Source organism: Nomascus leucogenys, chromosome 9, assembly GCF_006542625.1.
Source record: "Nomascus leucogenys isolate Asia chromosome 9, Asia_NLE_v1, whole genome shotgun sequence".
In the NCBI taxonomy this organism is placed as follows: Eukaryota; Metazoa; Chordata; class Mammalia; order Primates; family Hylobatidae; genus Nomascus; species Nomascus leucogenys.
In genome coordinates, this window is record NC_044389.1 from 82,767,660 (window position 1) to 82,782,712 (window position 15,053).

Consider the following 15,053-nt stretch of genomic DNA (forward strand, 5'->3'; position numbering starts at 1 on the left):
GCTATGTTAGGGCTTACCTACAGTTGTGTATACTCTAGGGGTGTTTTAGAACAACCACTAAGATATGACCATTCCCAGGACATTAAGAAAGGTGATCAGTGAGGATTTTTGAATATGGTTGACCAGACCTTGAATGTTTCTCTGCTCCATATAAGATCTAGAAATTTTCAGCATACAACTACTTAGTTGCTCTTTCCCGGTTGTTCTTTTCCTGGCCTCATGGAGTTTTACTCTAAGTGTGTTCACGCCTTCCTATCTCATTATTATCAGATACAAGGTCAACTTTGCAGTTTTTTCTTTTTTTTTTTTTTTTTTTTTGAGGTCTTTCTCTGTGTAGCTCCCTCCTCCCTGGTTCCATTCTCCACAAATTCCAGCCACTTTTGTCTCCTGGTTCCAATCGCTGTCATCTCAGGTTCTAATTAGGGATCTTCTGCTATACAGCCAGTCTGGAATGTGTCAGTCAGAGCATTCACAGGGCTCATTTGTTTTGTTTCTCTTTGCTCATGGATCCCAGTTCAGCTCTTCTTCTTGTCTACTGTGTGTAATAGCCATTTATTTTTCAAACTGTTTACAGTGAGATAGGCCTGGTCCCTGTTTTTAATTGTAACCTGGATCATAATGCTTTCATCCCTTTTTATAGATAAGTAAACTGAGGCTTAGAGAGACTAAGTAGTTTAGAGATGGAGAACAGGGATTTGAGCATAGGTTGAAATTCAAATTTTTCCTATTTACTAGTTGTACAACCTTGGGCAAGTTATTTAACTATCTGCCTTGATTTTCATATCTTTATAAGGAGATGTTTCTGCTGCCGCTAATCGTATATAAGGAATAGTTTCTTACTATTACTGTGATGGTTAACTGAGATGGTGACTGTGAAGTTTCCTGCACAGTTCCTGGCACATAGTGAATGTTGGATAGGGTGTTAACTAACTAATTATATTGCCCATGATCACTTTGCTAGAATTTCTCTTTTTTTTAAAGGAAAATATGAGTTTAAATAGTCATATCTTCCTACTTATTTCTAAATGTCAGAATTCTTGTTCAGACTTGAAAACACTTTTAAACAGTTCTTGGAAGCTTTAAACTTATTCTTGGTGACCTTGGTAGAAGCTCTGACTTCAAATTCAGGAATGTAATATGGATGGCAAAATGAATATTTTCCCTTGTTTATCAAAATATTTTTTCTTTAACAAGTATTTAGAACAGAAAACAAGTATATTCAAGCCCAAAAGACAAATTCTCTAGAAATTGGGGTAGAGTATACTCATTTATTGGAACATGAGAAGTCCTGTGTGTGTGGAGAAATTTTAAAGAAAAGATCAGGGGATAATCCATCCATTAAGAATTCTCCATTAAGAATACTCATTATAGATTTAATTAATCACAATGATGGATATCTTTAACATTAGGCAATAATTGACAGTTTCATAGTGGTGAGGCTATCGTCACTCAAAATACAACTTTTAAAGGCCATATTCACTTTTCTTTTCAACCTCATAAAATCTTGAATGACCACAAGTAGAGCTCAACAGAGAATAATCAGGCAAAAAATCAGGAATGTTCATCGTCAAAGGTCTGACTCTGTCCTCGGTTGATACTCATAAATTTAAATATGGTAGGTAGAAAAGAAATAACACACAGATTTGTCAACAGTATGTAATAGAATAGTTCAGTTCAGCAAGGGGAATTCAGAATTCTTTCTCTGCTGGCTGAGCCTGTATGTCAGCCAACAACATCTACTTAGTCTCAGGTGACAACAGTGCCAGTTAATTAGCTTTTGTCTCTGTTTTGACTATTGATAGACTTAAATTATATTCATATTATCATGCAAAACAAACACATAGAAAGTCTTGCCTTTGATCTAAATACAGGCACTTCTTTGTTGCAATGATGTTTGAACTGTACATCAGAATAAAAACTTACAGTAAGCCAGGCATACAAAGTAGATCATCTAAATCAGATAATTAAAACATATTTGATTAATGATAATTTTGGCTCGAAAACAAAATATCCTATCTCAACAGAAGTTTAAGTTGGTTTACGAAAATGCAGACCTTACCTTTGGGATTGATATAAAATGCCATGGACATCTCTGTAAACTTCTCAATCCTCCTTTGACCTTTTTGAAAGATTTAATCTTGTAGCTGTTAGATTAAGGCATATTCTTTGTGTACGCTTCTTGAACTAGAATAAATCTTATTCTTTTCTGACCATTAAAATTTTTCCCTCTTCCTAATTCTTGTAAACTCTTCTTTAACAATGCTCGTGAAATGTAGAGAAAATGGTTTCTCTAGGATCCAAAATAACATATTACTTATAATTTAAATTGCAGAAGAGTTCATTTCTTTGCAATATGCTGTATGTAACATGGCTTTTGCTGAAGAGCTCAGTAAATTATCTAGGGGTGCTGGGACTTTTCTTTCTTTCTTTCTTTCTTTTTTTTTTTTTTTTTTTTTTTTTGAGTCAGAGTCTTGCTGTGTCGCCCAGGCTGGAGTGCAATGGTGCCATCTCAGCTCACTGCAACCTCTGTCTTCTGGGTTCAAGCAATTCACGTGCCTCAGGCTCCAGAGTAGCTGGGACTACAGGCGTGTGCCACCACACCAGGCTAATTTTTGTATTTTCAGTAGATATGGGGTTTCAACATGTTGGCCAGGCTTGTCTCGAACTCAGATTTTTTTTTTTTTTCCTGAAGACAAATGCTCTCTGATTGGCATGCTCCAGTCACTGTCTCACCATTTAAAGACTTCTAGATTAGAATTAAGCATGGGCACAACAGCTCTAAAGTGAAAACATACATAGTGGAGATCCCTGCCTTCTTCTCTCCTCTCTTCCTTTCCTTTCTTTCTTTTTTTTTTTTCTACTTCCTATCCTTCTCAAAGAGACACCAGTCAGAAATATAGATATGCTTATGCTTGCTTGGTGTCCTTAATTATAAATAGTCCAAACAGCAGGAAGCTAAAATCAAGGTGATTATATAACTCCTGAAGATGGAAGTTGTCAAAATACATCACAACAAAACAAATTTTAAAAGGCTATTTTAAATACAAGATTCCATCTTCACTAAACTGCCCCTTAGATCACTAAGATAATTTAGCATCAAAATCAGCTTAGATAATCATAGGCTAAAAAGCTGCCACCAGCAGCAGCTTATTAGTTCCAAAGCTTTCCAAAAAACCTCAACCAACTTGACACTTTGATCTCATGTGTCAAAAAAGTGGTCAAGGTTGATCAGTTAGCTTTTAACAGAAGAATTTGCTCCTGATGAAGTGGCAGCTATAATCATATTGTATTTTTAGAATGGTGATATAATGAAAAATAATATCATAATTATGTATTTATGAAGTGTTGATTTTCTACAAACCAGAGGTTTAGCAATGATTGCTAGAACAAATAATTACATTTCTAAAAGAAATAAAAAATGCATGAAGATAACATCAATCAAATGAGTTAATGAAAAATCATGATCCTATTATATTAATGAATGCAGTATAGTGTTATAAATGCCCTTACACTTACATCTTCATCACACAGTATGAATGACAAATGGAAAGACCAAAGAACTGATAATTTACTGTCCCCCTAACAGAGTCTGATGTGTGAATCCTATGTCCCTTTCTCACTTATTACAGATGCCTTTCATTAGTGAGTTCATATATTCTAATAATCCATCCAAAAATATTCATGATTATGGGAAGACAATAACATTGCCATTTTCACAGTCATGTTATAGTATTTTTAGCATATTGAGTACAGTAATTGTTTATTGAAAGTAACACGAAAACAGGAATAAAATACTTACATGTACAAAGTAGCATGGTATGATTTCTACCTAATATTTAATAATACACCTGCAAATTTTCCCTGCATTAACATAGTGGTAAACAATAAATACTAACAGTAGGTAATATAAGAACACCGAGAAAAGTAGGAAAGTCTTCATGGATAAAAATTCTTGGCCCAGAAAACTTTAAACATTAAGGAAAGGCGTGCCTATCAGCAAGCCCACCTCCTGGGCTGTCAGATTCACTGCTCACAAATTCCCCTCCTAAAATTCCTTTTCCTAGGAACGCTCCTATAAATGGAGTAATGGAATTTTTAAATGTGAGAGGACAGGAGAGCCCCGGGGTTCTTTTTGATTCTATCAAATTATTGCATGTCAGCTGGACATCACTTTACTGGGACAGACGACTGGTACAGGCCAGCAGCAGGTATGGAAGTCGGGATTGATTCTGCAGGACTTTCTCCTTTTCCACCCTTGGTGCATAGAAGCTGAAGATTAAGCCTGTGAGCAACAACAACAACAACAACAACAACAATAAGGTTCAAATTCCAAGAAAGCGAAGAAGAAACAGAGATGCTGGGGGAGTCCATCTCTTAGTAAGAAATGGTTGTCACTAGCTCCATTTTTTCCACCTAGTAGAATCACTTGACTGTCTCTCAAGCACTTCAAACTTGACATATCTGAAAAGAAAAGCACGTTTTCTTTCCCAAACCTGTTCCCCTCACTTCACAATCTCAATCTTTGGTATTTCCCCCATGATGCATTCAGGCACCCAGGCTGGGAGTGTGGGTATTGTCTATAGTCCTATTCTTCCTCATTCCCCGTTGGCCACATCCAATGTGGTGGCCAATCACCACATCATGAAATTTTTAACCTCCAGACATTTTTCTCTATTCGATTCTGCTTCTTCATCTTCCTCCATACTGCAGCTCCCTAGCTTAAGCCTTTATCTTTTTCCAGTGGAATATTGCAATAGCCTCTGACTTCTCTGCTTCTGGTCGTGTTCTTCTTGAATGAATCTTCCACATTAAACACACACTGGTATCTATCAAGCACAAATCTCATATTCCTCTTCTAATTAAAGTCCTTAACCGTACCCTATCACTAATGGGATACAGTTCAAGATCTGTTGCTTGGGGTGACAATGTGAGTAATTAAGAAATTTATGGGCAACTTTAAAGCTTTGCTGCTGTCTACTCATCAGGGAGAAGAATGAATAGGCATCAGAAGAAAGAATGAATGAATACCATTTGCCACTTCTTCATAGGAAAGATAGCCAAGCCTTTGGTTTAGTATTTTGCATTTTTCTCTGCAGTGCAGGAACAACTTTCAGTATTAGTCTATAAAAGAGCAAGAGATGGAGACTTCTGTGTCCCAAGTAGGAAAAGGGCAGTGGCCCAAACTGGCAGAGATTAGGTGGTGGTGTGTTGCTGATGGCAGTGTTGGTGGTTTGCTAGGTTCTGGGGAGAGCATGATATGGTGTGTGTGGTGGGGTGTGGGGAGTGGTACTAGTGGCGGAGACCTGTAACCAACTCTTTCCTGGTTTGGTTGGTGAAGGCAAGTCCTTTGATAGGGATGGCTGAACTATTGCTTTACATGGGGGAAAGCTGGACGTTGGCTGCCATGGCCTGCGGGTAGCAGCTACAGGTATCCATGTCAAGTCTTAGGATAGGAAAAGGATTGTGGAACAGGATATCCGTGACTTCTTCCCAGAGTATTTGTGGCTGCTAGGTGGTGGAGCACATGCTAGAGCATGGTGTAGCTTAAGTACCATGATTAGAAGGATGATTGCAGACAAGGCCTCTCCTTTAATTATTGAACTAGTTTTTTAGGCATATTTTATATGCAAGGTCAAGTGAGGGGTTCCTCAGAATGATAAATGACTTCTTTTTTAATTTTTATCTTCTTTTTTTTAAACTTTTATTTTAGGTTCATGGGTATATGTATACAGGTTTGTTATATAGGTTAACTGCATGTCATGGGGTTTTTTTGTACAGATTGTTTTACCCATGTAATAAGCATAGTATTTTTTCAATCCTCACCCTCCTCCCACCCTCTACCCTCAAGAAGTCCCTGGTGTCTGTTGTTCCCTTCTTTGTGGATAAAGGACTTTTGATGTCATTAGTGAATGAAGAAAGTTAGTACTTCATTCTAGCCTCGTGCAGTCCTTCATGATTTACCTTGTGAAACAAGGCTTCCTGTGATCTAGTACTCTTTACTTCTTAAGCCTTGTTTCCCAGCCAGAGGTCAACGCTTCTCAAGCCGTTTATAGTGAAGGACAATGTTGGTTTCTAACAATATCTAATCAGCTACAAACAGACATTTAAAAAAAATACAATAACATGAATGTTGCAGCAGTATCAGATTGCTATAACAACTTTTAAAGTTTTATGATTTCTTTCATATACCATTCAGTTTCACAATTCTTTTCCTGTTTGTACATGCTATTCTCTGTGCCTGGAAAATCTTTCCTCTTTTCACCTAGGGCACTTTTTTTTTTTTCTCCTTCTGTAAGTTTTAGCTCAAATACCATCTCTAAGAAATTTGCCGTTAAACTTCACTGTATCATGTCTGTCTTTACATAACACTATGTTATCATTTACTATATTATACTAAAATTATTTTTCTTATGTGTGTTTCTTTCCACTTCTATAAGCTCCTTGAGAACTGCAACCATGACAAACCCTGTTTATATCTGGGCTAGTACTTGACAAGGAGTAAGGTCTCAGTCACTTTTTGTTCAACTGAGCCATACTCCTCCATAGATGAGTTTACAAGTGAAGTCAAGAGTTTGTAGCATAGTTCAACTGATAAACATCTGCATTTGTGCTAATAGGATAATGCTCATGATTGATACGGTTTCAATTATTTTCTCAAAGATCAGCAACCTAAATAAGAACAAACTCTAGTTTCATCAGCATGCATTTCACATTGACAATCTTTCTCAAAAAATAAATCTTGCTTCATTAATGATTCTTTACGTCCATACCAATATCAGTCTTTGCTTTTTTTTACAACATTATAATCCCTCTGAAATTAGTGTGTTGGCTTCAATAATAATGGTACAGGACTGAATAGTCACTGAATCTCTCACAACCTAAATTTTCGTATATTTGTGGTTTTTATAAGGAATAAATGGCTATTTTATAATAAGATTTCATGATAGGTTTCTTTAACACTACTGACAACAATTTATAAACGATCAGAATGGCCATAGGAGAAACGATCATTTTGTCTTGGTTTTATAGATGTGGAACCCAGTGTAGAGCATTATTAAGAAATTCATTCAGGGTTATAAAGTACAATCATAATATACAGTTGGACTTCCATATCTGTGGGTTCTATGTCCACAGATTCAACCAGATGTGAATTAAAAATATTCAGAAACAGTAAAAATGAACAATACATTAATAAAAAATAATACAAATCAAAATATAGTATAACAACTATTTATATAGCGTTTACATTGTATTAGGTATTACAAGTAATCTAGAGATAGTTTAAAGTACTACATGAAAGAATTCGTGTAGGTTATATGCAAATACTATGCAGTTTTATTTACATCAGGGACTTCAACAACCACAGATTTTGGTATCTCCAGGCCTTTTGAAATCAATCTTCCACCTCTGTGAATACAGAGAGGCAACTGTAAATCTCCTTTATTTATGATGTTTTCCTTTTAGCTTGTGTTATTTCATTTTAAAATGAAAGAAAAATAATTTAAAAACATGTTAAGCTCTTCTGGAAGTTCACAAAGATACTCTTAGATTATCAGGGCACCATTTAGAACATTACAGAAGTACCAGGGAATTGTATCTTGGAGAAAAATGGAAATAGCTAACAATCCACATTGCTGAGGGTCTGTGGGAATGGACTTTCATCCAAGCTACCAGACTTTCTAACACCACATTTCTTCACTGGTCTGAAACCCCCTTCACTCTTCAGTCTTCCAAGGTGTCTTGGAACAGAAGGAAGATGAGACCTACTGGTGAGGGAGCAACCAGGTAGCAGCAGATTCTTCCTTGACAACAGTGCAGAGTTGATCATAGAACAGTTAAATGGCTATCTGTTCAATTCTAAAATTGTTGTTTTTCCCTTTTAATTTTATATCTTAGACATGCTTTCATGTTATTAAAAATTATTTCGAGAATTATTTTTACTCATTATATAATGTCATTGTGCAAAGTATAATTTATTTTATAATTTCCATATCATTAAAAATTTAAGCTGCTTCTACATATTTGCTACCACTTTCGTACATGATTTCATGCTCCCACGAGGTAAAGCTTTGCAGAAGGCAAGGTTTGTACCTCATAAATGTTTCAAAATTCCTGTCTGCCCTGCCGAATCACATTAAACATAATACTGTGCACAAAATAGATGATCAATATATGAAGCAACAAGCATTAAATATATCTAAAATCTTGTTTTGATATGGAAATTTTTAACATAGATGATTATTTCTGTATTACTGTTTGCTCTTGCACGAGGGTTCAAGACTTTTTAACTTCTTTCCTGAAATCTTCTAGGTTTGATGAATTCATTTCTCTATATTCTAAATCTCCAAGTTGATATCTAATTTCAAGTTGACAACCTAGACAGTAGTTACTCTTTGGTTATTAAATTCAAAGTACAGTGATAGAAATATCTTAAAGAAAAAAGTGAGACAGACAATAGAATTGAAAGATGTCAAACTTGTTTCTTCTCATTACTTTCTGATCTTTACTCTTCAGAACGTCATTATATAATTCCAAAATTACAAAGAGGAGCAATAAAAGTTATTTAGCTTTTCAAATCAAAAGCCTTGGAATCTGAGGCTAGGAATATTTTTTAAAGTACAAAAATGGAAAGGAATGAGAGTTGAACAAAGTTACTTTTATTAAGCTGGTTCGAAGATCAACACTGTTCCTTGCCTTCTATACACCTTTTCTTTCTTCTTTTTTTTTCCAACTACAGAAGACTTGCTTTCTCCAAGTTGGACAATTAGTTACTAATATTTGAGCATTTTGGTAATTTAAAAAACAGCCCTTTACTAGCTACTGGGTTGCAAAGCAACCATAGCAAGCAGGAAGGAAGGTTTCCATATATCAGCTAGGGCTGGACAACGTATCTCATCCTCGGCTTCTCAAACTTTGCACCTGAAAGTGTCCATTGCATAGGATGGACCAACTTCCAGATTCCTTTTTTTCCTTTAAAACTTTTATTTTAGTTTCAAGGGGTACCTCTGGAGGTTGGTTACATGGACAATTGCATGTCATAGGGGTTTGGCGTTCAGACAATTTTGTCACCCAGGTAATTAGCATAATACCAAATAGGTGGTTTCTCAATACTCATTCTCATTCTACCCTCTCACTTCAAGTAGGTCCTGGTGTCTATTGTTCCCTGCTTTGTGCATTCAGTGCTTGGCACCCCATTAGAAATGAGAAGATACAGTATTTGCTTTTCTGCTTTTCCGTAACTTCACTTAGAATAATGGATTCCAGGTTCATCCATGTTGTTGCAAAAGAAACAATCTGGCTCTCTTATATGGCTGCATAGTATTCCATAGTGTATGCGTACCACATTTTCTTTATCTAGTCCACCACTGATGGTCATCTACGTTGGTGGGCATCTGGGTTCACTCCATGTCTCTTATTGTAAAGAGTGGTGTGATGAACATACATGTGCATGTGATTTGGTAGTAAAACAATTTGTATTTCTTTGGTCTATATCTAGTAATGGGACTGCTGGGTTGAATGGTAGTTCTATTTTAAGTTCTTTGAGAAATCTCCAGGTTGTTTCCACAGTGATTGAAGTAATTTACATTCTCACTAGCAGTGTATAAGCATTCCCTTTTCTCTACAACCTGGCCAGCATCTGTGACTTCTTGACTTTTTAATGGTCCCATTCTGACTGATATGAGATGGCATCTCATTACGGTTTTGATTTGCATTTCCCAAATCATTAGTGATATTAGGCACTTTTGCATATGCTTGTTGGCCCTGTGTATGTCTTCTTTTGAGAAGTGTGCATTCATGTCCTTTGCCCATTTTTTAATGGGGTTTTTTTTTACTCTTTCATTTGTTTAAGTTCCTTGTAGATTCTGGATATTATGCCTTTCTTAGATGCATAGTTCATGAATATTTTCTTCCATTTTGTAAGTCATCTGTTTACTCTGTTGATAGTTTCTTAGGCTGTGCAGAAGCTCTTTAGTTTAGCTAGGTCTTGTTAGTTTTTGTTTTTGTTGCAATTGCTTTTGAAGTCTTCCTCATGAAGACTGATGCCCAGAATGGTATTTCCTAGGTATTCTTCTAGAGATTTTATAGTTTTTGTTTTACATTCAAGTCTTTAATCCATCTTAGTTGATTTTTGTATATGATAAAAGGTAAGGATCCAGTTTTAATCTTCTGCCTATGGCTAGCCATTTATCCCAGCACTATTCCTTGAATAGAAAGTCCTTTCCCCATTGCTTGTTATTGTCAGCTTTGTTGAAGATGACATGGTTATATGTGTGTGGCATTATTTCAGAGTTCTCTAACTTGTTTCATTGATCTATGTGTCTGTTTTTGTACCAGTATCTTACTGTACTAGTTACTGTAGCCTCGTAGCATCATTTGAAGTTGTATGTGTGTGGCATTATTTCAGTAATCTCTAACTTGCTTCATTGATCTATGTGCCTGTTTTTGTACCAGTATCATACAGTACTAGTTACTGTAACCTTGTAGTATCACTTGAAGTTGGGTAATGTAATGCCTCCAGCTTTGTTCTTTTTGCTTAGGATTGCTTTAGCTATTTGGGCTCTCTTTTGGATCCAGATGAATTTCAGAATAGCTTTTTTCTAATTCTGTGAAAAATGTCACTGGTAGTTTGATAGAGAATAACATTGACTCTGTAGATTGCTTCAAAGAGTATGGCCTTTTTTAACAATATTGATTCTTCCAATCCATGAGCATGGAATATTTTTCCATTGGTTCATGTCATTTCTGATTTCTTTTGACAGTGTTTTGTACTTCTCATTATAGAGATCTTTTGCCTCCCTGGTTAACTATATTCCTAGGTATTTTATTCTTTTCGTGGCTCCCATGAATGGGATTGCATTCTTGATTTGTCTCTCAGCTTGGATGTTGTTGGTGTATAGAAATGCTACTGAATTTTGTACATTGATTTTGTATCCCAAAACTTTGCTGAAGTTGTTTGTCAGAGCTAGGAGCCTTTGGGAAGAGATTATGGGGTTTTCTAGGTATAGAATCATATAATATATGAAGACAGATAGTTTGACTTCTTCTCTTCCTATTTGAATGCCTTTTATTTCTTCTCTTGACTGACTGTCCTGGCTACGACTCCCAGTACCATGTGAATATGAGTGGTGAGAGTGGGCATCCATGTTTTGTTACAGTTTTCCCAGGAACGCTTTCAGATGCTTTTTCCCATTCAGTCTGATGTTGGTTATGGGTTTGTTATAGATGGATCTTATCATTTTGAGGTATGTTTCTTCAATGCCTAGATTTTTGAGGGTTTTTAACATGAAAAGATGTTAAATTTTATCACAAGCCTTTTCTGACTGCGTTTATTAAGATGATCATGCAATTTTTGTTTTGAGTTCTGTTTTTGTAATGAATTACACTTATTGATTTGTGTATGTTGAATCAACCTTGCATCTCAGGATGAAGCTTTCTTGATCATGGTGGATTAGCTTTATGACATGCTTCTGGGTTCAGTTTACTAGTATTTTGTTGAGAACTTTTGCATCTATGTGCATCAGAGATATTGGCCTGAAGTTTTCTTTGTTCATTGTGTTTCTGCAGGTTTCATGGTATCAGTGTGATGTTAGCCACATAGAAAGAGTTAGGGAGGAGTTTCTTCTCAATTTTTTGGAACTGATCCAGTAGGATGGGTACCAGCTCTTCCTTACACATCTGGTAGAATTCAGCTGTGAATCTGTCTGGTCCAGGGCTTTTTCTGGTTGGTAGGTATTTTCTGTTACTGATTCAATTTTGGAATGCATTATTGGTCTGTTCAGGGTTTCAATTTATTCCTGGTTCAATTTTGGGAGGTTGTATTTTTCCAGGAATTTATCTATTTCTTTTAGTTTTTCTGGTTTGGGTACATAGAGATGTTTGTAATAGTCTCTGGATTTTTTGTTTGTTTGTTTGTTTGTTTTTTGTATTTCTGTGGAGTCAGTGGTAATATCCACTATCATTTCTGATAGTGTTTATTTAGATCTTCTCTCTTTTTTCTTTTTTAGTCTAGCTAACAGTCTATCAGTCTTATTTATTCTTCAAAAAGACAAACTTTTGGTTTTGTTGATCTTTTGCATAGTTATTATCATCTCCGTTTCACTCAATTCATCTCTGATTTTGGTTATTTTTCTTTTGCTACCTGTGGGATTAGTTTGTTCTTATTTGTTTAGTTCCTCTAGGTGTGATGTTAGATTGTCAATTTGAGATCTTTCTAATTGTTTGATGTGGACATTTAGTGCTACTAACTTTCATCTTAACACTATTGAGGCTGTATCTCAGAGATTCTGGTATGTTGTATCTTTGCTTTCATTAGTTTTAAAGAACTTCATGATTTCTGCTTTAATTTCATTGTTTACACAAAAGTCATTCAGGAGCAGCTTGTTTAATTTCCGTTTAATTGTAGGGTTTTTAAAAATCTTCTTGGTATTGATTTCTATTCTTATTGTGCTGTGGTCTGAGAATGTGGTTGGTATGATTTTGGTTTTTTTGAAATTATTGAGAATTGTTTTCTGGCTGAGCATGAGTCAATTTTAGAGTATGTGTCATGCATGGATGAGAAGGATTTACATTCTGCTTTTGTTGAGTGGACTTTTCTGTAGATGCATGTTAGTTCTATTTTGTCAATTGTCAAATGTAGGTCCCAAACATCTTTGTTAGTAATCTGTCTTGATGATCTCTCCAATATCATCAGTGGAGTGTTGAAATCTACTATTATTGTGTGGTTACCTAAGTCTCTCTGTAAGACTAAAATAATGTGTTTTATAAATGTAGGTGCTCTAGTGTTGGGTGCATAAATTTAGGATAGTTAAGTCTTTTTGTTGAGTTGAACCCTTTATCACTGCCTTTCTTTGTCCTTTTTGATCATTTTTGGTTTAAAGTCTGTTTTGTCTGAAATAAGAATAGCAACCCCTGCTCTTTTTTGTTTGTTTGTTTTCTATTTGCTTGATAAATCTTTCTCCATCCCGTTACTCTGAGCCTATACATGTCCTTGAATGTGAGATGAGTCTCTTAAAGACAGCATACATTTGGGTCTTGCTTCTTTATCCAATTTGCCACTTTATTCCTTTTAAGTGGAGTGTTTAGCCCACTACCATTCAAGGTTAATATTAATATGTGTGGATTTGATCCTGTCATTCTATTGTTACCTGGCGTTATGTAGACATGATTGTGTTTTCGCTTTATAGCGTCAATATGTACTTTAGTGTGTTTTTGTAGTAGCCAGTAATGGTCCTTCATTTCCATATTCAGTAGGCCCTATGAACCTCTTGAAAAGCAGGTCTGGTGGTAATGAATTCCCTTAGTATTTGCTTGTCTGAAAAGGATTTTATTTCTCCTTTGCTTATGGGGTCTATTTTGGCTGGATATGAAATTCTTTGTTGGAATTTCTTTTCTTTAAGGATGCTGAATATAGGTCCCCAGTCTCTTCTGGCTTGAAGAGTTTTGGCTGAAAGGTCCAGTGTTAGCCACTGATGGGGTACCCTTTGTAGGTGACCTGCCCAATCTCCCTAGCTACCTTTAATATTTTTCTTATTTTTCTTTTCACATTGACCTTGGAGGATCTGATGACTGCGTGTCTTGGGGATGGGTGTCTTACATAGTATCTTGCCGGGGTTCTCTGAATTTCTTGAATTTGAATATCAACCTCTCTAGCTAAGTTGGGGACATTTTCATGGACAGTATCCTCAAATATGTTTTCCAAATTGCTTGCTTTCTCTCCCTGTCTTTCAGGGATGCCAGTGAGTCATAAGTTTTGTCTCTTTACGTAATCTCGTGTTTCTTGGAGATTTGTTCATTTTTGAAAATTCTATTTTCTTTATTTTTATCTGACTATGTTAATGTGAAGAACTAGTCTTTGAGTTCTGAGATTCTTTCCTTGACTTGGTCTATTCTGCTGTTAATACTTCCGATGCGTTATGAAATTCTTGTGGTGAGTTTTTCAGCTCTATCAAATCAGTATTGTTCTTTCTTAAAATGGCTATTTCATCTTTCATTCCCTGTATAGTTTTATTAAATTCCTTAGATTCCTTGGAATGGGTTTCAATCTTCTGATTCTCAATGATTTTCATTGCCATCCAGATTCTGAATTCTATTTCTGTAATTTCATCCATTTTATTCTGGTTAAGAATCACTGCAGAGCAGCTAGTTCAGTCATTTGGAGGTAAGGAAGCAATCTGGCTTTTGGAGTTTCAGGAGTTCTTGAGCTGGTTCTTTCTCACCTATGTGGGCTGATGTTTCTTTAATTGCAGTGTAATTTGAGTATAGTCAGTTGGTTTCATTTCTCTATGTTTTCAGAGGGCTGAGGCTTTGTGCAGGGTCTTTATTTGCAGTTGAGTTCTTGTCTTTGGTTTTACAGAGGAGTATATTACCAAAGTATTTTTGGTGTTGAAGTTTGGTTTGCAATTCAATAGATGGTGCTTAAACATAATGGCTGATAGATAGGCTCTTACCCAGCCGTGCAGCCCCTCTGTGTTTCCTCACATTTGTAGCCATGCTCCCCGTCAGTGCTCTGAGAGTGTGTGATCCTCTCCCACTCAAGTGCTGGTCATAGATCTCAGCTTAGCATTCCCAGACTGTGCACTGCAGGCCTGAGACAAGCTTAGGATTTTTTCTCTCTCCCCAGCTTGGTGGCAGCAGGGGCAGGGACCTTGGCATGCCACTCAGAGCCACTGCCAATTAGAATAGTCAGCTGGGGAAAGGTGGTTGTATTGCAGGCCCAAGCTCGGGGATCATGACTGGTGAAGAGCAGGAGGGCAGGGGAAGGCAGTCTTGCCTCGTTTTCCGTAGGGCACTGCAGCATGCTGGACATGCACAAATTCCAAGATTCCTAATCCAGCCCTAATTACCGGCTAGAGAGGGATAGAATTCTGATACTGACACATATGTTTGGATGGCACTCCTCTGTCTCTGTCTTCTGCTACTGGCCAGACAAGCATAGCAGGCACCATTTATTCTACAAGAAATTTCTGAGTGTCTGTGACAGCACAGTGTTAGTAGTTAGGCAGTAGACATAGGCAATGAATACAGTATTTCTCATCTTGGACACTTTACCTAGA

General features: G+C 36.4%; 1 protein-coding gene across 2 annotated transcripts in view; it reads right to left on the reverse strand.

Moving 5' to 3' along the window:
• Positions 1 to 1,237: 1,237 nt before the first annotated feature.
• EMCN (endomucin) overlaps positions 1,238 to 15,053 on the reverse strand; it is a 124,758-nt gene continuing 110,942 nt past the window's right edge. For both annotated transcript variants that reach the window (XM_030819168.1, XM_030819169.1), the window contains one exon: positions 1,238 to 4,282. The gene's annotated coding sequence lies outside the window, so the exon portion shown is untranslated. The remainder of the gene's footprint in view (positions 4,283 to 15,053) is intronic.